This window comes from Neopsephotus bourkii, unplaced genomic scaffold (genome assembly GCF_033783945.1).
Source record: "Neopsephotus bourkii isolate Nb327-2 ecotype Australia unplaced genomic scaffold, CSIRO-AGI_Nbou_v1 NB_1825, whole genome shotgun sequence".
NCBI lineage: Eukaryota > Metazoa > Chordata > Aves > Psittaciformes > Psittacidae > Neopsephotus > Neopsephotus bourkii.
Genome location: NW_026902298.1, coordinates 3,169,334 through 3,194,874, shown reverse-complemented (window position 1 = coordinate 3,194,874; position 25,541 = coordinate 3,169,334). Strand labels below are relative to the sequence as shown.

General features: G+C 36.7%; 1 protein-coding gene across 29 annotated transcripts in view; it reads right to left on the bottom strand.

The window, feature by feature from the left end:
- The window catches only part of DLG2 (discs large MAGUK scaffold protein 2), a 1,002,605-nt gene that overhangs the window by 428,485 nt on the left and 548,579 nt on the right, over window positions 1-25,541 (bottom strand). The window lies entirely within an intron of this gene.

Genomic DNA, 25,541 nt, shown 5'->3' with positions numbered 1-25,541 from the left:
AATTTTCAGGGAGATGTAGGGGTGGGTTTTTTTTTAGCTGACCCTGACACGACTTGCAGGCACCCTGCTGAAGCACATTTATATGTACAAGCTTTACAGGCAAAGTGCTTTCTTGTGGAAATAGCATTTAGACAAACTACTGGAAAAGATACCCTTTTGCCAGTGATCAAAACAGAGGCAGGAGTGGGGGTTATTTTCCCTGCATGCCTGGAAAGACCTTGTCAACAAAATTGCATCAGAAGATGCAAATGACAGGTTCTGGAAGAATGCTATCTGCCCTAAATGATAAACTGGAGCTTAAGCATTGACATGTGTTACTGTATATAAACAGTGCAAAGAGAGCAAGAGGCTGAGTTTAAAAATGAAGCCACTAGAAGAGATCTGTGCAAGAAATTAACAAATCCCCAGCAGCTTATGTGTAGAAATATGAATATATTTATTTGTGCATGAGTCTTCAAGATTATGATTGATGTATCATTTTCTCCTCTTTTTGCCACCTTTTACGAATTCTTTGGTGCTTGCCAATAAATATTCTTCTGCACAAAGTTTTCTCTATATCCCCTCCTGAGTTTTTATTACTAAAATCCCTTTTCCTTGCATTTTCCTGCAATCTTTATTTGCAAATTTTATTTATTTTCATTATTCTCATAGAAGTGACAGGGGTGTAAAGTGCATAAAAACTGGGTTGATTGTTTCCTGCATCTGAAGAAGTTCAGGGGTACACTCCAGTCTCAGGTGACAAATCACCTGAAGAATCACTGGATCTTCGGTCCCTATATATCTATATTTTTTGGAGGTTTTCCTTTACCTAAGAGTGTCTCAGGTACTTTTAACCACAGAAAGTAACCAATTGATTTAATAAAAAATACAGGACTGTGTGACAGAATCCTTTTATGTGTTGGTGTTCAACTAGGATTTAAATATACAAAAATGAAATGGACTTCATAAGTGATGTGCATAGTTTTACCATTCCAAAGACTAAAGGAAATTTGCTTTAAAGACTTCAAAGAGACAACTGTGACTATCTGCAATATATACTTTCGAATGAGATAAATTAGTTTTTACAAATGCTTTGGTGTAATAAGACTTGATTGAATTATTTAATTTCTCCTAAATTACTAAGCTGAAATTTCTCAAAGCTTAGACATTGCTGAAATACATTACAATACAAACTGGCATTAATTCTTAAAAAATTAGAGCAATGCTCTAACAGTGGAGGAAATATTTTGACAACATTGTAATTTAAATTGTTGCATGTGAAAGTAACACCGGATTTAACTGTATTTCCACTGAAGGTGCTTGTCTCATGCTATACTACAATGGTATTATAATGCAAAGTTTATTCAGAACTTTGCTAGAAAACCAAAATCACGCACCTCTCACATAACAAGTGCCCAACTGCAAGAACTCTCATAGCTTTGCATACAGTTATGGTCACTTCAAGTTTGAAAGACAAATATTAATGCACTTCTGAATTGCAGGTGCAGATATAGAAGCCAAGACTTAAAAACCTGAGTTAAGGGAGTCTACAAAGCAATTATTGCTATATGTAATATAAATGTAAAGATACATAGGATTGAATCCATGTTTTTGCTATTTTACTCAAGCATAAGGAGTAAAGGTGTGCAAGCTGCCCAGAAAACTGCTTTCCTCTAGTGCTCAACAGTAGCACAACCCTGAGCACCTAAAAACCTGTCTACCAGATGAGAATCCAAATCATTACTGCATCATTTCCAGCAGGACTATCTCTATGTAACAAATATGTATATTACCATTAATTGATGCTATAAATAATATGTATAAAATAATAAAAAAAAATATACCATAGCTATATATCTAAAAGCAAAACCCTAGCAAGGCCAAATTCAGATTTCATTTTCATCATCATAGGCCTTTTCAGTAGTACCCGTAAGCCTAAGACCATCAGCTTTTTCAGTTGTGGTGTGGAAAGAATCTACACATTCCGTGACCACACGCACGTCTACACTAGAAGTATTGGGTAAAACCATCTTTACCAGGACACTAATATGTCTATCACAAACCCCATAGTACTATATTGTAGAGCAGTGTCCTTTTAGCAACCTCACTACACCCCAACCAGAGCAACATGGAACTGCAAAGGCATCCTCTTGACTGTAACATTTATCTATACACTGTTAAAACACTATATTTGAAATAGTGGGAAACCCACTTCAGTATGGGATGTGTATGTGCACCTAACTGCCAGACAACATGGTGAGATGTATTCAAAAGATAATGCAATTTCATCAGCTGTAATTGAACCATTGTACTGGATAGGGTGGCATGCACTTCTAACTTGGATTAACACATGGCCAACTTTCGTCCTAATTTGATAATAACTGGTGCACAAAGCAAAACTGACTATTGTACAGTACACTGCATGAACTGTGTTTGACCTGATAATGTTGTGGAAAAACCTCACTAATTCTCTTTTTAATATATTAAGTAGGCATGACAAAACAGAGCAAATAGATTTAGCTGATATTCTACCAGCACAAATAACCGTAACTGGATTAGAGTGATGTTGGACATACACCAAAAATAAACACTGAGGAGAGTTTGCTTCGGGCAAAAATGGCCATATGGGAAACCAAAAGTGCATATGGGAAACAAAAAATATTAATAGAGTTCTGAAAGGGAAGCTAGAAACACAGGCAAAGACAATATAGATGTAGTAACAGATTTTTACCTCCAACCAAGAATGCAGACTTATGCAACCATAAAAAACTACAGAAGAGTGATAAAACTGGAGTGAACCAACTTTTTTAGTGGTCCTAACATTTCTACAAATGTTTTTCTAGAAAGAAAAATAATGAGAGCAATTAACATGTACAAAGCTGCTGAAATATGGCAAATGCAATTTCTTTGCAACTATTTGTTTAGTGAGAAGCAATTATGCTGGTATCAAAATAATAGTCTTAGTGGTGACACAGGATAGAAGGAATTGTTGTGCTTAGTCCAAGATTAGGCCAGGAGCCAGCACAACTCATTGCTGTCACAGGGTATCTCAGAAACCTTGGTCAAGTTACATGATTTCCATGACTATCCTACATGTTCCTTTAATGAAAGTGGAACATGAGGGGTGGGGAAGGACACATCTGAAATAAAACAGCTCAGCTTCTATTTCAGGCCTCCCTACTCCTCCCCGCCTCCAGGTGTACAAGACAAGAAAGGCATGCAGGAATACACCACCAAAAATAAAACAGTAGGAAAAGAAAAATATAATAAAGGCTGGTTATTTAAAAATTTTACCATTAAGGAAATCTCACTGGAAATCTCTCAATGCTCTTTAAAAGTAATATTTTGTTTGCTTTAAAAAACTGTATGATCCCCATATCCTTTAAACAAAAGGATGAGTCTCAAGCTTTCAAGTTTTATACACAAATATCAGCACACTGCTGAGACAGCTCCCTGCAAAACATATCTGCCTGCATGTTCTTTTGGTTTTTATGAGAGGGTAGAAAAGCTTATGGAATTACAAACATGAATGTACCCATTCTCCATGTTAGCTGCATGTCCTAGGGTTGATATAAGGACAATAATTTAGAAATCAAGATACAATGAAAAAGAAAAATGACAAGGGTTTGGAAGGGAACTATATCAACAGAAGAAAACAACCCTCAGCTGGGAATATTAAGTCAAAGTCAATCATGTCAAAGCTGGTGGAGAACAGAGCAGCAGGTTTACCAATTTCACATCCAAGTGAATCAAAAAAATAATAAAATTGCAGTGGAAAGACTGAAATACAAAAGCATTTTCCAAGCCAATACAGAAACTTACAGGACCTTATAAGACCTGCTATTTTCAGGTAGAGGTGTGCAGTAGTTTGTGGAGTTCTCTCCTCTGGAGAATTCCGTGCACTTTATTTTAGTGCTTTAGCTCTCCTTAAATTAGTTTGATAAAAAGCCACTGGGCAAAATAACTTGGACCTGCAAAATTTGCTGCAACCATCGTTTTCACTATGTGGGAAATACTGATGGCTCTTTTCCACATGCTGTCCGTGGCAAACAGGGTTCTAGATTTTCCCAAAATACTTAACTATAACCTTGAACTTCCACCCACCATCATGAGAAACATAAACCCATTGCCTGAGTAACTTTGGCCAGCTACTTTGTGGTAAGCCCTGAGGAGTCCCAGTACTTTAACCCCTTTAATAACCCTTCAGTTTACAGAGAATAATACTTAGTGCATGGGCAAGTTTAAGAACAGCTTTTTAAAGATGTGAAGCTGCATTTCTAATTAAGACTTAAATTTCAGAAATTCAGTATCAGTCCTAGTACTTCAACACTGTTTTTCATGTAATAAAAAGGGATATAAAGATAAAAAGAAGTGTTCATGGCTAATAGTTATTTAAAATTCATACCCCCAAGTTCAGTTGTATGAAGTACCTTAAACTACTCTTATTTGTCTCTCTGTTAAATTAAGGATAAAACAGCATGCTATTTATGATGGGTCATTTTTGGTTTGGAAAAATAAATCGATCTACTTTGAGTCTCCATCCAGATGGTAACTTAAGCAATAGAAGTATAACAAATACCCAGAAGATATCCATAGAATAAATTAATCAGGAGTTTTACAACAGAGTCACACTGCATAAAGATATACGCACTGCATGCAGTGCTTAAAGAAAGAGGACAATATAACCAAGCTAGAATTTTTATTCCAATGCTGGCCATCCACATAGCAAATAAAGAATGACAATTAGCCACCTTTTTTTTAGGTGTAATGCCAGTAACAACATCCTCTTTCTGATTGCATCCCATTAAAGTTACTTTGAAAGAACTTCATTCAACTCTATTAGCAGAAAATGAGAAATTGTTTCTTCCCTGTGAAGCTATTTGTATTATATTCATAATACACAACAGCTTTAAAGAGTTTGGCACAGTTCTGCACTGTCTTATTATGGTCCAGTTGTAAGCTTTCACTGAAGATGTACACCAACAGTGTACATGTCATAGCATACACTATTAACAGTTCTAGTTAAGCTCCTTCTTCAGCCTTTGAAATGATAAAGACCTGTTTTAAGTGAGTAAAATACATTTCACAGCAAAAGCAAAACCATTTGACTGGAACATAACCTAATTCAATATCAAAGGAATAAAAATCTGTCTTTTTTAATCCTCAATCTATACCCGCCCTGCCCTGAGATTCCATTTCAGTGGAAAACAATGCCCCAAAAGATTCCCAAACAAATATTCTAGCCCATTTTTATAAAGTGATTACATACAAATCCATGTGCTGTGTGTTTTTATGGTAAGGATAGTACCTGAATCAAGATAGGGACTTACAGAAGCAAGATGAACAGTTGATGGCTTTATACTGAAAACAGCTTTACCCATAAACACAGCTGCTGTAGACTTAAAAGGTTTGTATGTATTTGGGTCTTTTTTATTAATATCTGTCTTCATTACTTTGAAGAGTAAAAACAATCTATTAACACTATTTGGATCACGTATAACATTATCTGGTCAAACCAGATAATCATGATCATCTCTAACACTGTACATACGAATGAAAGCAAACTAATGGCTAGGATAAAAAGTAGTTTCTCTGTATTAGTGGATGTAAAGGCAGCCCGCTAATCATAGCCACTAGGTTTTAGGAAGAGAAGACAAAATTAAACATGTTTCCCAGAATAACACTTTGGAGGAAGATCTCTGGGATACCGAAGGTGATAGCCTGAGCTATCTACAGCTACGTCAATTAAATCAAGGGGAAATATGGTGACATAGGAGACCAATTCCTTTAAATTGTGAAAATGGCTTTTGTTTTTATAAAAACATTAAGAAAAGTAAACCCTCAGTAGCAAAATATACAGCTTCCCTTGGAACCTCTTGCTATATTAGGAAAACAAATTGGTCTATATAACATTATCACATTAAAAGCACATTAGCTTGTGAAGGAAATAGAGATGATATATATTGTCAAGTACCTGATTACATGTAGACGATTCAATCAAGTCTGCCTTCTTCCTCCTTTTGGTAGAAATCATTTACATTTTACTTTTCTAATGTGTGATGGTAAACAGCATTGGAAGAATAAAGGCCAAAAGAAATAAGCAACCTTACACTGAAACCACAACAATCTTTTCATTTCATAGAAACATTGTCTACATTCCTGAAGACGACATCAAGGTACATCAAATAACAGTTGAGGACTCCTATACTGAAAAGTAGGTAAATACATTGCAAGGTTTCTGTTTTGCTCTGCACCATTTATTGAAATAAACCCCAATATTTAGCTAGAAAAGCTTCTTTTCAGTCAATAGTTCACACTCTGAGGATTTTCAACTTGCACTTCCTTATTTTCACCAATTTATTTTTATTCTCTGATATTACTTAAAATAATTCTTTATCTCTCTCAGTAATCATTACTTTCAAATAAGAAGATCAGTAAAGCTCTCATGGCTTGTTAGTCTGCTTATCCAGTGTGTTAACTTGTCCCTTATAAGTCAGCTGCATCCTATAAGCCTTTTATTGTTTTCTTTATCTACTCTAAAGAGGATTACACCTCTGCAGCTTTATGTGATAGCTAGCTGTTAGTGAGAGGTTAGTGAACCCTATGAAAAACACAAACAAACAAAAATGAACAGCCCCTATAATATTGATAAAACAAGTTTATAAAAACAGTCCACATACTTGGGTAGTCCTTCTAAGACAGTTCTTGGCAAACTGCATTTATTACCTTAATATCCTCGAGTATGTGTACAAATACAGCACAATATCCAGATACTGAAAGAATAATGTATAGAAAAAAATGTCTCAAACCAGTACAGGCAATAATATTAAAATAAGATGCATTATTTCAAAACAAACTGAGTTGATTTATTAAGTCAACATGTTAACCACTACTCTTTGTTCTCCAAAACCAGCTACTTTCTATTCCAAAAAACCTTACCTAAAAGTGTTTACAGAAAACAAAAAAAACCCTCCAAAATCCAAAACTGTTGTTGAAAATTTTTTGTTTCCTTCAGAAATCTGGTCCCTAATGTTTCAAATGCAATATTTTTAATTCTTTGAGGATGCCAAAAAACCTTTTTGGCTGAAACTTCCATTTCTTAAATTCCACTTTAATGCTTCCAAACAAAGTTTATCATGAAATTTTGAACACTCAAGCTAGTGCCAATGTCACTCAAATATCTAGAGCATAGACAAGAAAGGACACTTTCTGAACAAAGTACCACTCATTTATGTTATAAAACCACATTAAGAACGTCACAATGCTGCATCTGCCTCTCCATTGACTACAAGGAACTTTGCATGTCAAGCTCACAGGATGATGTTTATGTTACTGGCACCCATGTTTAGTTCCTTAATCTCTATAAACCAGTTTTACCATTTCATGGAATGCTGTCTTCAAGTAAGTGAAATCAAATAGTGTAACAGTTGGGTGAACTACATAAAACCCCATAATTTATTGAAAAACCTGAGAAATCTAAGAGTTCAAAGCTCACTTTCCAGAGGATCTAAAGTATTGAAAAAACCCATCTAATTCATCAGGAACTATTTTTACCTAGAGAACAATCTAAGATTAAAGAGCTCCTCATATTCTCAGTGGTGACTATTTATAGGTTTTCATGGGCAATGTATCCTTCAAAAAGTTGTATTTCTAGATAGATGGTAAATGCTCACTCTACTTCAAACATGCCAGTAAAACAATTTACCTATTACAGATCTTAAAATATGCAAATACTTTAAGTTAAATGATACTTTGTGTATTTTATGAGGATCAAGAATCAATCACTTCAGACTTATGGGCTGGTCAGCTGAGTCTGTAGCTGCTTCTGCAACTTCACAGTTAGCTGCAGTCTAGGTTAATTTTGTTTAGTTTTGCACTCTCTTATTTTGTTGTCTTTCCCGTTTTCTTACATGTTAAGCTATCAAAACTCCAGAACAGACCCTCTGTTCATCTTCTACAGTTTACTCTAATTTCATCCAGGCATATTTCTCTGAACTTTCTTAAAAGTCTTTATAAAATACTATTACATTGTACAGATATATCTTCTCTCTGCACACACTCAGTTGCTCTACCAAGGAATTAGAACAGTTGTTTGACAGAGCCTTCCCTTTAGAATAGCTATGTTGACTCTTCCTTTGGGACAATGCACTATATTTGCATTAGGCAGTGTAAAGACAAGACTTCCTGGTCTATAATTCTCTGAATCATCTTAAAAATCTAGTTGAAGAAATGTGAGATTTTTGTCCTCAATTTTTGTATTTCCAAAAGCATCCTGTATGATAGAATACCCATTGGTTTAGTATTTTGATAATTTTAATTATCGCTTCCTTCCTGAGCTATAGCCTCATGGTCCCAGGAATATGCAACTATTAACTTAACAAAATTTCTCTTTTATTATGCTTTGTTTTTAGACAGTTTCCCTGACTTCTCCCCTGTAGAGAAAAAGAAATTATAAAACTTCCAACATTTCTGTACAGTGGAAAGTGAAGCAAACAATTAATTAGATTTTAAAAATATTTTTCAGGGGCCTTTTTTTATATTTATATTTTGCTCATAGATTAATTCCTTCCAGTTTCTCTGGATGTGCTGAAAAAATACTCTCTTTTTTTCTCCATTAAAACCTGTAGCAGATATTGCCATAGCTCTACGTTTAAATTGTCAGAGTTTATGAAGATTTACATGTTCCTTGCTTAGAATGGTAACTTATTGCAATAGGATATCTTACTCTTTTAATAATTAAAAAAAACCCTATGAAACTTGTTTCTTGATTTATATTAATTTTACTTTTTTAACTTTAATATTTCTGTGTGTTTGTTGGGTTTTTTTTTGCCCAGTCTTAGAAGGCTATAAAGTGTAATGTTATGTTTTCTGCATCCCATACATTGGTCAGCACTAACTCAAGAGAGACTTTGCAATATGTTTAGAGTTTTACGTCAGTTGTTGCAGCTAAAACCACAACTTTTTTACTCTTCAGTTAATGGAATGGCTTTAATACCATACTATGGTACAAAATTTCTTACCTGATTTTGATACATTAATTACTTTGTCTTCAGTTTTCTTTCCCTAACATTATATTATTCCTTTGCAGACTACAGCAACATCCCATGGATTTTCTTCTTTCTACTAAGTTCCTTAGGAGTATGATTCACTAGCGTTTTCACTTATACAAAAGATTCTAGTTTATCCATACAAATAATTTATATTTACATGTCACCTGATTTCCATAAACACAATAAATTACTTGTCTGAAAGACCAAAGACAGATATGGAAATAAATGTAACCAATTAAATATAGCTGGAAGGAAATGTTCCTCTAAACTACATTGTTAACTCATGGAAATAATTGTCTGTAGATTAAATTAAAACTAAGTCTTCAGTCTTGGTAAAAGCTATTGCTACAGTTCTTTTATAATATATATATAATTAAAATCCAGGACATGAAAATAAATAAGTAGATATTAAGTGGATAGTCCAAGAAAAATAAACAGTGCTACTGACAGATAACTCTGGAAGAGCAGAGTACACTTTTCCTGAGTTTCTGTCTCTCTACCACCAAACAGAGAGCATTAGTTTTTATTAAACAGCAAATCTGAAAACTACACAAAGCAAGCTTCGTGCAAATGTGAAAGTATATTTTGAACTAATACACATCAAAACGTGATGACACGTTCATCTACCATTTTAATCAATTATCATTTTGTTCCCTCATGACTAATGACTGATTAGTGAATTGCTTTTATGTCAAAATAACAGTTTCTAAATATGATCTTAAATAGATGCAATGATTGCAAAAAAATTACAGCAGGAAAAAGGGAGCCTATAGCAACAACGATGTTCCAGTTTCCCTTCAGCCCATGTATATATTGACTTGTGAAGGATTACAGAATGCTTTGGAGGAATTCAATAAAAAATTGACAATAGGAGAAAAAAAAGAAATAATTAATTTAAATCTCTAATATTTAGTGCTTCTTAGAAAATATTTTGGAATAGTGAAACTAAGGAAATAGCGTTGTTTGCAAAGATATTTCTGCAGCTTTTTTTGTCTTTGTTAGTTAAATTATTTGGAAAGAGAGCTATTGCTGTTCAGCTGAAGTCAAAATCTGAGATGACCATGTAGAGTAACATGTTTCTATAGGTATACCAGCAACATAAGGAAGATCAAGAAAAATGCAGGGGCATAGTGACAAAGATATGGATAAGACTCTGTTGTAAAGTGACTTTGCTTCTTCAGTGTTTATAGACAAGGTCTACTCTCTGGCATCCTACAGGTCTAAAACGAGTAATGGAGTCCAGGGGTGGAACTCTTAGCTACAATACAGGAACATAAAACTAGAGACCACTTAACTAGACTGCATACACACAAGTCCATAGATGGGATGCATTCAAAAGCGCCTAGGAAGCTTGCCAATGTAGTGAGACCTCTCTCATCTATGAAAGGCTGTGGTGTCAGAAGAAGTCTTGGTATATGAGAGAAAAACATCGCATCCATCTCTAAGAAGGGCAAGAGTTAGATATGGGGAGCCTCAGGGCGGTCTTCTTAATGTCAGTCCATGGGAAGTTTATAGAAGAAATGAACACCAAAATAAAGTTCGTAGTTCAAAAATTGGAGGGATTCACCAACAGGCACAGTTGTGATTCACAGGAATCACAACAGAATGGAGAATCACTCCTAAAGAAAATCAATGAAGTTCAAAGAAGGCAAGGTGCTAAGGGGCAAATCTAGGTGATCGTCATCATAAATAGACGGCTACACAAAAGTCAGAGACAGACTCTTTTCAGAGCTGCACAGAAAAAAACAACTCTGAAAAACTGGTGGTTGGAACTACATGATCTTGAGGTCCTTTCCAACCCTAACTGTTCTATGATTCTATGATTAACACAAGCTGCAGCAAAACCAAACCAAACAAACAAGCAAAAAGAGATTAGATGTCAGGAGACAAGGAAAAAATAACAACCTATGAATGTGATCAAGCACAGGAACAGATTGCCCAGAATATAAAAGCCACTAATGCTTATACAAGTGTTGCAAATACAATGTTTACTCAACGAGTGCCTCCTAGTATAGGGCACATCTTTTGACATTTGACCGGTGAGTCAGTCTTTAGTGCTTAAGACACTCAGCTAGTATAAAACACATTATAATGTTGCCTTAAAGTATATTAAGCTTATTATTTGATAAAAGTGACAACTGTTTCATATTTCCAAAACAAAGTAGTTGGAAAGAGTTAACTCAGCCTCATTTACCTCATTCTTTCCTCCCAACTGTTCTTTTCAAATACTGATTGTAAATGTTGGCAGGTGAAGAAAAATTGTTTCAGTCTGGAAAACTGTTACTGTGGAACTGCCAACAGGCCAAAAGAATGTCAGAAAACTGAAGAAACTATTAAAACCCTCCAAAATAAATCAGCCTTCTTAATTAGCCAAAGACATTCTACATAGCAAAAGAGGATGCTAGTCTGCATTAAATACTAGAGAATAGTCTGCTCTCTTTTAGAACAGAAATACTATATTTTTCACAGACATTTCTTGACAGCTATTAAAAGATTGTTGGAGATTAGATTTTTGAAGTTTGTTAAGTGTTCCACAGAATAGTGTATGAAAGCTTAATTGCATATCTTTTGTCTTCTGGATCTTTTATTCTTTGTGAAGTAGTTTGCAGGACAATTCACCTATAGCCGACAACCTGAAGACAGCTATGGCAGGGCCCTGAGGGCAATATGAGACCTGACTGTCCCTGCCCACCTCCCCCAGAGTCTCCCCCTACACCCTGGCCACTGCTCTACACCCTATTTCAGCCCAGCCTGAGGCCATTAGTCCCAGCCCCAGGGTCTACCCTACAGGATGGGGTCTACAGCTCCATCACACTCTACTCCATGAAGATGTCTGATGCCAGGATTAGGGCTGCCCCCAGTTGCCTGTCCCCTGGTTTCAGTGGTGGAACACCTTGAATTGCTCTCCCTGGGGAAGTCCCTGCTGCTCCTATCCTCCAGAGAACTTCTGGTAAACAGCTGTATTAATAAGATGCTTTTTGTGTGTCCATGTTCATGACCCGTTAATTTGAGGAATCGGGGAATAAAATGCATAAATGCCATCCCTGGGGAACCTACAGAACCTCCTCCCATGTATTCTGTGGTATTTGAGGATGTACACGCATGCTTTGTGTTACAAGTTTTGCTTGAGTTATGAGTTGAAAGTCACAAATGCAGATTTACAAAATATTTGGAGACTTCCATCTCCTCACAGCCAAATAATTTACAAAACTCTTGCAGGCATAAAATCATTTATGTGTAGCTGGAATTTTGGCAGCAACACTCAAAAAAACAATTATCTACATAAAACCATGCAAATAACTTCTTTATGGAATGCCTTCTATGACCTTCATTTGTCTTCATTATTTTTCTCTTCTAATACATTCGAGATTCACTTTTGTCTGGACAGAAGGTGTTTGGAAAGATCTGTAAGCAGTGTTTTGCCAATGTATCTGTATTTGCCAATTCAAGAGCAAATTACCTACCCAATTAAAACAGAGGTTCATACTAAATCAATATTAGAAGTTAATATTTTGCTCTTAAATAAGCAGCCTTCTGTTTCAACTAACAACACACTATGACTCAGACTGTGTTTACCTGTAAGAAAAAGGAAAGCAAAATAAAAACTGTATTTAGAAAATTACGGTAAGCATGACCTCATTTTCCCCAACAGCTCATGTACGGAGACACTCACCCAAGACAAGGTTGCCATGGAGCCTAGCAGAGATTCTTGAACTTACTCTAGATGTGACTCAACAGATTTATGTTGACCTAAACCCAAGTCTTTGCACTCTTGAGAATATCTCAGTTCAGGATTCTGCTCAAGTCATCCAGCAAAAACAGATGATCCCATCCAACACTGATGAGACCCTCTGTGCTGGGATGCCTGTTTTCAAAGAGTAGTAGACGGAGCACAGCTAGAAGAAAATACAGTCTCACCATTAGTAGGAAAAACCTGACAGTGCAGGGTGTCCTGCCTGAACTCATCTCAGCCTAAGCTGGTTTTAGATAGTTTAGGAGTGATAGCAATTGCCTAGCAACCAGGTACTTATTCCCTGAACTTGATCTAGCTTCATTCTGTCTGATAAGAATTAGATACTCAGTATGACTTGAATTGTCTATGACTCTAAAATAAAACATGGTGTGGAAAAGAGCAGATAAATGATACCAGAACTCTCTAAAAATAAGTAAAGACGCAAAAGATCCTCAAACCTAGACTTAATGAACCTGGTCACTTCTAAACTAAACTTGAGCACGCTTCACACTGATCACCCCCATTCTTGTAACTGTACCTCACAAATGGCTGAATGACACCACAACCAGAACAAATCTGGGCTGGGCACTAAACAATGCACTCAACTATACCTTAGCATACATGCACTGCACTTGGTACAGCTAATAAGAAGATTCAGGGAATTAAAGGTCTGTCTTTCCCCATGTGCAAATAAGCACCATATTTAAACAGTCAACAGCAGTTCAGAATCTGGTTCTTAGTATTTCCATCTTCATTACAGTCACATTTCTGCTTCTAGAGCCAGATCCCATCAGAGTCTAAATCATTCTGATTATGGTAATTTCCATGTTTTACAAGACCTTTTGCAACTCTGTAGTTATTGATGTTAACTATAAAAAGAATAATCCTCAATCCTTCCAGTAATGAACCACTGAGTTATCCCATGAGATTATCTCCCAAGACCCGGAGGGTAACTCTGAAAAGAATGTTAGTTATCTCTAATGGAGATATGTAAACAGATGTTATATTTACCATCTGATTAAGCTTTCCAGAATGATCATTAAAGTTGCTTACCCATATGGAACATCATCTGTACTTACTGTTTAGCTGGGCAAACCACACTCCTTGGTCTGAAGAAGATATATTATCTGTAATACCTATGGAAATACTGAAAAGCTGAAGTTTATTGTATCAATTCTTCTCTGCAAATAAATTAGGGTTATCTGAAAGAAACTGTTTTCAAGACCTCTGTCTCATCTGCACAAGAGCAGAGAGCGTGTGCAGATAATCAAGATCTTACAGTTAAAATAACTAAATAATTCCCTTTTATGATGGCTTCAAATCCCTCTTCTGCCAAAGTGTTTCTATGCTTCTCTGGAGAAACCATTTAAAACAACATTATCATATGTGGTCATTGCATATGCTCAATTTTCTCACTATTCAATCTAACAGCATTGGGTCTAATTTGTAGCAAGATAAAAAAAGTACGAAAAAAACCGCAGCTGATGTCAATTTGAATTTTCTTACATACATCATATGCTTTATAAAGCTGAGCAAATCCTGAATTATCAAGTATGGATAAGCCAATCATCCAAGATTAGTGTGTAGATGGGTTTAGGTTTTAGGCTTGTTTTTTGTTTGTTGGTTTGTTATTTCTCTGTGCTGTAGTTTGCCCTAGAATTGGTTATCCAAGTGATCATACTTCTCCCTCTCCCATACTGGTTCCCAGCTGCTCACTCCCTACCCTTTATTTCCCAGAATTCATCTAGACAGATGGATTTGTATAACCACTAACTCTCAGTTTCTAAGCTATTTGGACTCAAAACATATCTGTGTTAAGACAGTGCTGTTCCCAAGTTAATACAGGCTGTTTCTCAGTTTGCCTTAATATTTTGGGGTATAAAAAAGAAAGACTCAGTGGTTTCAACTCCAGTGCACAAAGACATCCAAGGATGAAGTACGTCAACCTCTTGCTGTTACACTTCATCTTGGAGCTAATAACGCTTAATCACTAAGAAAATAGTACCCATGTGCCTTGGCCAGCATGTGAAAGAAAAATTAGCTCTTTGAAGACTTAATTATTATCTCTAGCAAATATATAGACAGCCTGTGTGAACTCTGGAATATAACTCAGTCAAATTTGTTTCCGTTTTCAGAAGGACTGTCCTTAATAGAAGTCATCTGGCTCTTCTAGAAGTGCTGGAATATCAGGAACACAGAAAAGAATTTCAGGCTTAGTTATTTTTGAAAACAGGTATTTTCACTCCCTAATATTAGTCTATAAATGACTAAATCATTGTAGCTAAAATTGTGACAAAGCAGAAACAAATCGATTAGCCTAAGACAGAGAAAGACAGCGTGGAAAATTTTAGCTTAAGACGCAAACTTTGCCAAAAAGTGATTATATAGGTAGAATCAAGCAATTCTAATAGCAGTAGGTGCCATCAGTTCTCCATATCTGTGCTGGTTTTGACTGGGGTAGTTAATTTTGTTCATAGAAGCTATGATGGAGCTATATTTTGGGTTCGTGATGGAAATGATGATGTTTCTATTATTGCTCAGAAGTACTTACACAGAGTCAAGGCCTTTTCTGCTCCTCACATCGCCCCACCAACAAGTGCGCTGGAGGTGCACAAGGCATTAGGAGGGGACCCCAGCTTACCCAAGGAGTATTCCAGATTCTATGATGTCATGCTCAGAACATAAGGCTAGGGGAAGAAGAAGGAAGGGGGGCATGTTTGGAGTGATGGTGTTTGCTTTCCCAACTCACTGTTACATGTGATGGAACCCTGCTGCCCTGGAGACAGCCAAACACTTGCCTGAGATGGCAAGTGGTGAACTAATTCCTTCTTTTGCTTTACTTCTGTGTTTGGCTTTTGCTTTTCCTCTTAAACTCTACCTCACTTTTACGCTTCTGATTCTATCCCATACCACTGAGGAGGGAGTGTGTGAGCTTGCTGCCGTGAGGGGGTTACTTGCTACCTGTGGTTAAACTATGACAATATCACACTGAGTTGTGATAGCTATGATGGAATAATTATAATCACTTTCTCCACTTATGTAACTTTGCTTTGGACTAAATCTATAATTTACCTTAATCAAGCTTTTTCCTTAACATACATTTATAACAAATGTTTCTGATATAAAATATATAATTTGTTTGTTATACCATCAGTAATATAAAAGGAAATGTTGACTTTTTTCTAAATCTACTTGGTTTGGATACTGCTCTCCTCCACCTCCACCTTCCCCCCTCCTTCACTTTCCACATCAACTCACTTCAGCCTCTATTCCTCAAGTGTCTGGTTGCACTCCCATTCCCCTGGATCAGGTATCCTGATGCTCACATTTTACTGTGTTTCTGCTATTATGCCTATTTCTGTCTGAAGGGAGAGGCATATCCCAAGCCTCCTTCTTGTTCACATTTAGATAATATTAAAGATACTAAGAAATATATTATCATACCTTCAGCAACAGATTCTCTAATGAAAACTAAGCACTTTTGTTACAAGATGCTTCGCCTGGAAGGTGCTGTAAAGGGGAAACCAGACACCAGTCACCAGTGTATCTATGACTGGATCTAACAAAAATCAAGTTAATGAATTTCTGTACTTCATTAAGGAAACTATGATTTGCAAGTTAATAGACCTTGAATTTTACTTCCCATCCTTGTCCTGTGGCAGTCCATAGTCTAAGTATCTTAATGATAGTATGCACAATTTCATTTATTATACTTGCGTTGATATTAAAAGAGATAAAATGCATAATAATGAAAACAGCAAATAAACATGGGTTAGATGTAAAGGACATTACTTCTTTCAGAGCCTTTAAAATATTTTCTAACTCTTGAAGGATGACAGAATACAGGCAAAGAATGGTTACCATTAAATACACATTATCAACCAACCTTAGAATCATAGACTGGTTGGGGTTGGAAGTGACCTTAACCACTACCTAGCTCCAGTCACCCTGCCATAGGCAGGGATGCCTTCCACTAAATCACATTGCTCCAATCCCTGTCCAGCCTGGCCTTGAACACTGCCAGAGATGTGCCAGCCACATCTCCGGGTGTCCTGTTCCAGCGCCTCAGCACACTCACACTCACAAGTTAGGAAGAACTTCTGCCTAATATGTAATCTAAATCTCTGCTCTTTCAGTTTAAAACATTTCCCCTGTTCCTATCACTACATGCCCTTGCCAAAAGTCCCTCTCCAGATTTCTTGTTAGCACTTTTAGATATTGGAAGGAGGAGGAAGTTATCATCAAAACATTTTAGGAACCTGCTGGATTGCTTGTTCCCTGCTGTGCTGTCTCTCCAACAGATATTGAGGTGGGTGATGTCCCCCATATGGACCAGGGCTTGTGAACTTGAGGCTGCTCCTATGTGGCTATAGAGTGCCTCATCCGCTTGGTCTTACTAGCAGGGTCTACCCTTGCTATAAATGCCACCTCTCCCTACCCTCCCTTTAAATCTGGTTCATAAGCTCCTGGTCAGCTCATCATCCATGACCATGCAGAGCTTTATGTACTCCAGCCAATTACTGACATTGAGCAGAATGGTGACACTGTAACTCATTCCTTATTCAAAGATAAACAGATGAGTCTATGTTATGGTAACTGGTACACTAGACTGATGATAATTTTCTCCCTACTGAATATTCATAATGACAACATCAGATTTCATTTTATTGTTCTGTTAGTAACTAATAAAAACAATAAACAAGGGAATATAAGTTACCAAACAAAAAGCTGTTTCATTTAGTGAGCCTGTACTGGAGAAGTCTCTGTTGTAGTAGGCGTTACGAGCTGAACTTCTGCAAATACAGAACAAAACAAGAGATGAAAGTCTGTGCTTTTCCTCTGAGAGACTGTATAGTGCAAGCATCATTAAAAGGAGCTACTGGTCTAAATCTGAAGCATGATAATTGCCTGGCACTGGTTTCCTGTGTTATTCTGCCCTGAGTGCCTCTGTGCATCCAGGTTAAATCCTGCTGCCTGGGGGAAACTGCAGCAAGGCACTGGGAAGGGGGCATGACGTTGTTCATGAAGGAGCCAAGCAGTCGGCAGGAGATACTTTGGGCCGTTTCCCAGTTCTGTGAGATACAATCCATAAGCCTGAGATGTAGCTTCAGACAAATTTAATCACTCTCATACCAGAGCCCTTACTACAGGATAAATCTGTGTCACTTGCAGTGATATCCCTGCCTGGCTTTGGACAGTGACACTGCACACAATACATGAACCCCACAGCTATGCCATGTGTATGAGAACATTCTTTAACACACCGGCCTCTCCAGCAGCTATGCTTGCAGCAAGATTCCTTAAGCCAGCATTTGCAAGCATTCACAACACTATGATCTCACAGACTTCCTAGTTCAATGGAAGTCTATCCCTCCTGCAAGTGATGTGGAGGTTTGTATAGGTAGAATCAAGCACTTCTAATAATAGTAGGTGTTATCAGTTCTACCTTATTTTTAATGTTCTGAGAGTTGTCAACCCAGAGCCATGGGATATAAAATCGAAATGGAAAATCTCGTCTGCTGCACTTGTAGTAAATAAACCTTAGTTTCCCTATGATATCAAGCGAGTTTTTTACACAAAGGAAAATTTAAGAATACTTTGAAGTCCAGAACTCCCAAATAAAGTTTTTTTTCCATACTAACAGTTAACACCTGATGTGAAAGCCATTTTTAAATTATTTTGATCCCAGTCAATGAATTATAGCAGATTATTAACAGTTCTATTTACACAAAGTGCGTTTACATTTAAATTAACCTGATTTAAGTACAACTGATTATATTTAATGCTAATATAACCAGTTTTAAAATTCCTTATTAATTTCTATTCTGAGCAAGTACATTGTAAAAAGGCAACCTTGAAGTAGTTCTCCAAATAACTGATACAAAAAAAACTTGTATAGATTTTGCAAGAGTACTAATAAAAGATAATGGTTCATTAAGAACCCTTTCAAATGATTAAAAATGTAAAACCTGACAGTTTATAAAATGGTCTTAGTAAATAATATTATCTTGTTATAAATTTGTTTTAAAAATTACTTTCATGATTGAACCATCTTTCCCCCTTCTTCTGAAGACTTCTTTAGAGTGTTGCTCCTAAATGCCAACACGTGAATATTTAACTCATACTAGTCTGTCAGCCTCCTGAAACAGCTTCTATGATTACACAGAATGTTCTTGAGATAGAAACCTTACAGGTTTCAAAAATGATGTTGAAAATAAAACATTTTTATCTATTTAATTTTGTATATAACTACCTGCATATTCCAGCTTGTGCCCTTTTAGTTAATGTTCAGGGATTGTACAGATGCTCAACCCAGACCAAACCAGATACATTATTAAGACATATGTTCAAGTGACTGCATACATGAAAAGGTCTCTGTACAGACTAGAAAGCACTACAAGAATCACAAAAAAAAAACCCCAAACATTCAAAAATTAGCAAAACCAGCTTGTATTTTTCAATGCAGCACACTTGGCCTTGGATTACGCTTGACTGCAAAACTGCTATACCTGCTATATTAAGAAAAATACAAGAGTATGGCATTACATTTTTCTCTGTGGTTAATAAGTGTCCTGATAAATTAAACAAAAGATAATAATGACAATAAGTGGCTTAAAAAATTGCTAGATAAACTGAAGAAAATAAATGTTAAGTGACACAGCAATTATGTCTTTTTGGAGACTTATTTCACTATCAATCTCACAATGATTTTCTCCTTTCCTGGGCTCAACTAACATTAACTGAACCAAGTTAGAGACTCAAATTTGTAAAGGAAAAAATCAGAAGGAAACAGACACAGCTGACATCCTGACAACTGCTACAAGCATTTAAGCACTGGAACAGGTTGACCAGAGAGGTAGTGTAGTCTCCACCCCTGGAGATTTCCAAGAACAGGTTGGACAAATCCCACAACAGCCTATGAAACCCACACTGACCCAGCTTTGAGCAGGAGTATGGATGAGAGTGCTCACAAGGAGGGCTCTAAAATCTAAACAGGGTATACATCCAGTGAATCTTAAATACCAATATATAAGTTTGAAACCTTTATACATTTATCTACATAGAATATTTAAGATATCAGAAATGTTTTCTGTAGAATACATGCATACATAGTACAAATCTATTAAAATACCCTCCACTCAGCTTGTTGCTTTTCTTTCTTTTTCTTTTCCCTTACCCTTTTTTCATTCAGTATTGTGCACTCACAGAGACATTTGTCCTTCTACTTTCTTTCCATTTTATGAGGCTGATCTGGACTCCAAATTCCTGGACTCAATATCAAATACTTTCTAATTAGATTTTGGTATGCGAAAGGTTGCCCAGTAGTTGCATGACCCCCTTTTAAAGTTTCAAAAATGAAGTTATGACCACTGGGACAGAATATTTTTCCAAATATTAAGTATCACACTATCACACTGAAGCATGTGTTGCAAATAATCTCCCTGTTTCATTTCTAGACAGAGATTAAAGAGAAATTACATTTACTCATAAAGGCCAAATAATGCAGCTGGTTTTCTAAGAGTAATATCTAAAGGCTCGCAACCTTCTTTTTCAGCAATAATAAAGTGATCTGATTTGAAACACGTGCAAATATAATGTAGCTGAAGGAATGAGTCACACAAAGGTGTCAAAGCATCAGACAGAGTCAAGTAATCTCAGTGCCAAATTCTGGCTAAAATGAAGATAGATCCAACTGTGCTCTGACTTGGCCAGTGCTTGCACAATAGTCTGAATGACTGGAAACGTGCAACATGCTTTTTCTTCAAATATGAGACAGAGTTCTGAAAAATATTTGTGCAGATAGAGAGGGAAACATTTCTTTATTCTGCTCTTTCATTCTTCTGAACTGACAACAGGATCATTCTCAGAAGTATGAATATATTCAAATATGCATTTCTTATTCAACGTTTTGTATGTATTTCAAGCAATGAGACTCTAAACTTGGAGTACGAGTTCTGCTACAAATGTTCCATCATAAACCTGTCAGACAACCTCTTCATAAATAGAAATTCGGAAGTAGGTAAATATTTACCAAGGTAGTGGAAATCTGTGCTCCAATAGGGTTTCCTCAAGAAGGGCAGTTTAACTGTGAATTTCAAACTTTCCCAAACACTGAAACAAGGTGTGAAGTAGCTTTTAATGAATAGGAAGGTTAATGACTTCACCTGGATAAAATTTAAAGAGATGAAGCCCTAACCCTTTTTCACAAGGTTTTATCATATTGTTAAATCTGGACAAATCTGTTATTTTAATACTGAAGAAAAGCTGCCATTAAACACATTCTGTAGATAGAATGAGATGCAAAGAAACCTTGATAGGAAAATAAGTCACTGCCAATTGCAGACCTTATAAGGGTTAATAGATCTATAGTTTATGCTGGAGTTCTGAAGTCCAAGTGTCTGTTCATAATGCAGTTATTTTACTTCCCCTATGTTATCTGTTAATTTTTACACTGAAGAATGGATGCAGGTACTGAACAAACCTGGTCAAAGCTGCTTTACATTGCTCACCTGTGAATAAATCTAATCTGTATGGTGAAACCTGAAGTAAGACTGTGCATACAGGAAATTTGCAGGTGCTGTAGAAAATACATAAATACGTTGCCTATATTACCAAGCCACAGTTATCGGTGTGGTCTGTGACTTTGGCACTGTTATCCTTCAAATACCTGACGCATGCTGGTTTTACTCAGCTCAAAAAGGAAAATAAATGCCAGTTTCAGCTACAGAGGTTGTGTGGAACAAAAAATCCAGAAAGGCACACGCTTTGCTTCCTTCCATAGATCTACCACCCTCTTTTGCTTTTGTAAACTATTACTTCTGTGCTCTTTACAATATTCACTCCTACTGCAGATGGTATCACAGCAAAGGGAGCCTTCCCCTCTCACGTCTTCTCCTGGAAACAGCAGGTCACTGAGAAAACGGTCTGGCATGTTTTCTAATACATGAATTGCTCTGTCAGGTAACTCCTGCTACACAAATTCCCTATTATTTGCCACATTTTCTGCTGCTGTGGCTCAGAGGTATGCTGCCTGATGCTGCAGTAGAGCCTTAATGACTATAACTTGATGTCTCTGTTTAAAGAGACATTGAATTCTTCATGAAAGATCCTGTTTAACAGTTTTGCATAGGTAAACTGTCAGTGTATGCCACAGAAATGAATCACAAGACAAAGGTTTTCATGAAAATAAGACTTAGGGCTGCAGAATAATCGATTATGTTTTTCAGTGTGTTACTGCATTGCCGTTTTCTATAATCCAGGTAAAACCTGAACGTTGCCATGTTGTTTGCAATAGGGAAATAAAATATTTGATTACCCATGTTGAAGCTAGTCATGTAAAACAATGCACCCAGTTAAGCTGTGACCTTCTCTTTATACGCTGCTAAAAGCTTCCATCTAAAAGACACAGCAGCCTGCATGTTAATTGTTTTAATTATAAAGTAGGAGTAGAACACGCAACCAGAAGCCGACATCGTCATTGCAAAAGGCATTACATTTAGATGAGTGAAGAACAATTACAGCAAATTGTTTCAACGACGACATTGGTGGAAAGATAGGGGCAAGGGAAAAACAGAAAATATCCCAATGCCTGTGCTTCACCTCGATATGTTTCCAGTGGCCTACAACATCCTTCCTCGCCAAAAATTGTCCCATTTCCCACTTCTTCTCTCAACTAGAGCTTTTATGCAATCCAACAGTTAAAAAGAAAGGGCGTGAAAGATATTTCAGCTAACACTTGACCATTCTCCATTAAACTAACTGCAGTGGCTACAGAAGCCACAAGATGGCACATTGTTTATTCCCTGTTTCTCACAGTATAAACAAAAGGTTGCGTGAGGAATCAGAAGGATGAATTGGTTAGGGTTTATTAGTCCCGTTATCTTTCTAACAACAAACACTTTCCTCTTAGTGCAATGTCTATTTTAATTGCAGCAAGTATTGAAGTTTCAAGGAAAAAAAAAAATACATAATTCAAAGGCATCAATCCAACCTCCAGAAAGTATTCACATAACACGGTAGCAAAATATTACTGCTTTTACTTAAAAGCCTGCTGCAGTGTGTTCACAGATGTGTTTTGGTTAGTAAAATCTGACTACATTAAACAAAACAGATTTGGAGACTACCTGACTGATCAAAACATTAACACAGCATACAAATCCCAGTGAATTTAGTATATAACTTGCTTCCAACTCCTCAAATTCGTTTGTCAAATGCAGTCACCACTCAGGGAATATTTAGGCATCCTACACACCTGCACCATTACTACAGCACCACTGATGTCCACCTTGTTTGTGAACATGTTTTCTTCTCTATGGAAATTACCTGAAATATGACAAGTGACACAAAGAACTCCATGGAAGCCCTATATGAGGAAAGACAGCCATGTTAATTCCTATGGCCTCATTCCCAAATCCCATTCAGGATTTGAGATAACCACAAATAATTACATTTCATGACAGTTTTCAGGGTTTGATTTAGGGTTTTATTTTGTATTAGAATGAAACAGACATCTCTGAACCAGGGCTGGGGGTGGAAGCAGGACAGTGACCGCTTCCTGCTTTAGTATATCTCTATGATCCTTTTTGCCATTCTTGGTATGAACTCCTCCTTCAGCTTTTCTATACATGCTTTCTGGCATCACACAGTGGTTTGGTATCACAGTTGGACTAGTTTCACACACTGAAAACTATGTGCTGACAGATAGGAGAAACTTGAAAGTAAACACCAGCTTTTCTTCTGCCATAGTTCACACTAGACCAGGATGCCCAGCAAGACACTTTCAGATAAATAAACATTGTCTATAAAACTCCAAATGTCTCTGAGAGTTCTGCAGGCTAATTTCACTTTTAACACAAAGCATATAATTATGAAATTTATCTATAAACCCCTTTCAAGTGAGCTAGCAAAGCAATACTCCAGCTCCCTTCATAAAAAGTCTTTGAGCTGTAATGTTTCTAGGCTTCAAATATTAAAGCTACATTTTATGTGGTTCTTATCTACCACAGCGACAGGATTCTAAAAGACAGTTTCCAATTCAATCCACAGCAGTCCCATCTACTGCTTATTAATGCTCCTAAGCTTGTGTAAAATGATATCGTGTTTTCTTTCCAGTCTGGGAATATTTCTCTGGTTTGGATTTTATTAAACCTACTAATATAAAAAGCTAAATTTGTTTTATACCAGTCAGACTGCAGTCAAGCACTAGAGAAGAGCTTCAAGAGATGAAATGCTGTTCTTCACCCCTACCCGTTCTGATCTCTTCAGCAGAAATCTTGCACCCTAAAAGGACAGGGCACAGCTTCAAGTTCTTACCTTTTCTATACTGCTTTTTAGAATCAATTCTTGAAGTTCAGCATTGATGAAGTGGTATAGAAACAGTATTTAGAAAGTCATTTGGTGCACACTATTTATAATTACCAAATGTTTCACATCGTTGTTAATGGTGCCATCCCACTTCTCTTGTAATACTGACCAATGTGCCTTTAGTGTAGAAACGCTCCAAAAATATCTATATGACTAATCACCTCAATAAATTAAGACCAGTTATTAAGGGACTTGCAGTTGCTGCCTCCAGAAGGCAACTGCTTTGTGTGTCTGAAACAAAAGAAACATGCTTTATTGTCTCTCATTCTTTGCTTTTGAAGCTCTCTACTTCGGCACTTCAAAAAACAAAACCAGAAGGCAAGATGAAGACGATGACAGCAGGGGAAGACTGTGTTTCTCTCCACAAGGATTTGTTATGGCCTTAAAAGATTTATGCAGTAAAACAACTACAGACAGTGGTTTCCTTTCCCTATTTAATTAGAGTAAAATTCCATTAAGAAATTGAATATATTTTTTATTCCATTCAGTCCTGTAATAAGGGACACTAGCGTTCAACAAATTGCAGTAGCTAGTAGGAAAAACCTACTATATCAGGCTGCTTTCAAACATAACTCGTATGAATTAGCCTCAAAACACCACAGATTTTTTGCACACAACTGGTGGCACAGCATGATGCGTGAAACCAATTGCAAGTTATGAAAAGGAAAATGCTTAATTTCCTCCCCCCACCCCGTTAAAAATACACCCTGCACAATCTTTATGGCAGGCACTTGGCGTAGGTTAATGCTTAAGTACATGGCATTTTCCATGGTGAATGCTGACTTCTCAGGGGAGCTAAAGACTGGAAAAACGAACATAAAATATGACATGCACATGACATATGTCATATCCAAGTCTAAGTCAAAATTGCTGCTGTTATGTTGGCATCTGTGAAAGAAGAACCTGTGTTCACCACTGAAAGGTTTCAGGAGAGACTTTATTTAGTCAATGAAGGACTACTGAGTTCTAGGAACTTCAAACATCAGATTTTCAGCATATGCAGTGATAAAGGCATAGAGACATAAGGTGAAAAGGACTCCAAGCTCATTAGGAAGTGCAGTTAAAAGCAGTCTCATTTGACTGTCAATAATATAGCAATTTCTCTTGCTCAGAGGCAAACTAAATATCAAAGGAAGAGAGCACCTAAAAGGCTGTTTTCAGGCTCAACTTTTATCCATTAAAGCACACTGTATGACAGGTAAAATACCTGCAGAGGTTAGTAAGAGATTACAGAAACCACTTGTGCTGTTTCACGAGTCCCTGGTGCTAATCCAAGTTTGCAAGGCATGACAAGAAGCAGAAAGTACACTTCCCAATCTCAGCAGACTGAACTTCACTGTGAGAAGACAATTTGATTCATCACTCTTTAACCAAACTTCCCAAAGCAATAAATCCAACCACCTGCCATTCCAAAA